This window comes from Periplaneta americana, chromosome 16 (assembly GCF_040183065.1).
Source record: "Periplaneta americana isolate PAMFEO1 chromosome 16, P.americana_PAMFEO1_priV1, whole genome shotgun sequence".
Taxonomy (NCBI): Eukaryota; Metazoa; Arthropoda; class Insecta; order Blattodea; family Blattidae; genus Periplaneta; species Periplaneta americana.
The window spans coordinates 142,690,441-142,692,417 of NC_091132.1; positions in this window are offsets into that span (position 1 = coordinate 142,690,441).

Below are 1,977 nucleotides of genomic sequence, written 5' to 3' on the forward strand. Positions count from 1 at the left end.
TCCCAGGACTCTGTCTGAATACTATGTGGTTACTGAAATAAAACTAAACAAAACTGGATGGATATTATACTGAATTTAACATCATTTTAGAAACGTTCGATGCAAAAGAACTGTTTCAGTGATGAATAATAGTATGAGATCACGAGACACGAGAGAGCTAATGTTGTTGTCATTCTTATTTTATTACAGATACCATTGGGCGACTGAGGAGTAAGAGAAGAAGACTGTGATATACATATTTTCTTTGTATATTTATAACAAAAATACAGCCCAGTTTCATGAATAATGGCAAATAGCGTACTCAATCATGTTTATGCATGATACCTACACAACTGATTTACTTATGGGTATCCGAAACGCTGATCAGTCTTGCTCTTTTCATGACACATTTCACATTCTGGCAAGATAGGATAATCTGAGCGTATTAAATATAATAGTATGTTTCTATATTTCGCAAGTAAAGACAAAATAAAATACACTTCCATAAAAAAAACCCGCGACAACTAATGTATATTAATAAAAACCACATTCAAATGTGGAAAAATTAAATTAGCTTCTACTATATCATAAAATTATTATTTCCACAGAGTTTTAGATCTTTAAGAATGCTTACATGAATTTAATGTTACCACAATATTATTAATATATATATATATATATATATATATATATATATACATATATACATATATATACAGTAGAACCGCGATTATCCGTCACCTTATTAACCGATTGGCGGATTATCCGACTGTCTTTCTCTAGCGCTTTTTTTTATTACAGAGAACAAATGAAGTGCCGTACGTTATGTTAGTGCATATTTGTTCTGCAGAGAGTTATTAATTACAAGCCTTTACCCTTATACAGTATGTAGTAGGAGTGCTTTCGTTACTAGCAACAGGGACATTTACTTGTGGGAAGGGATGTTTTTTCCCCAACTTGTAAAATAGTCACTACATGCCTTCAAAGAAATTACCTCAAGAACTTTCAACCCATGTTCCATTCAGACCTTATCCTTACTATTCGAGTGGCCGTACTGTGTACTTCTTTGCAAAATGTCTTCTACGGGTGTCAAAAGAAAACGTGTTTTGCTAATTTTATCGAAAAAAATACAAATAACTGAGAGGTTTGAGGAAGAAACTGTGGCTCATTTCGCATCAGAATACGAGATTGCCGTTACAACTGTGCGCTATTTATTAAAAAAATACAAGAACAAAATTGTACAAAGTACGAGTACATAAATCTACAACACGAGACTTTTACTTTTCCTATCTTTCTGCAGACAACCAACACTCTTGATCCTCAAAACCCGTCGTTGACTACGATACTTGAATCACTGAAGTTCTGATTCATTACCTAGCATGTTAAAGACAACACTACGGAGGAAATTACGAAATTGTAGTTTAATTTACGAAAATCTTTTACTTACGGTTATCCGGTTTTTTCGATTAACCGTTCAATCCATCCCGTTCATTAACACGGATAATAATAGAGGTTCTACTGTATATATATATATATATATATATATATATATATATATATATATATATATATATATATATATATAATACTTATCTTGGCATAAATGGCAACAGACATCATTATACATTTGAAACTGTACATTCAAAACTTTAAAATTGCTCATTTTATGATTAATAGCAAGTAATGCCACCTTTTGCCTTGAGTCTTCTTGGTAGGCTCCTGATCAAAGCGCGAAATCTTCCTGTAATATTTCAACCCATTTTTTCTATAGTGCCTACCGTTGTTTGGCTGGGCTGGTGAAAACTCGAGTCCGGATACGTCGTCCAAACCTTACGTTTGAAGTCGGGACTCTTTGCTGATCATTTGAAAGTTGAAATCACGACCTTCTGGAGGTAGTCCGTATCATACCAAGCAGCATGGCGACGTGCATTGTTGTCGTGCGTAAGTGCAAAGTTTTCGTCCACAAAAGTGATCAGCGGGTATATCTAGAATGCACGG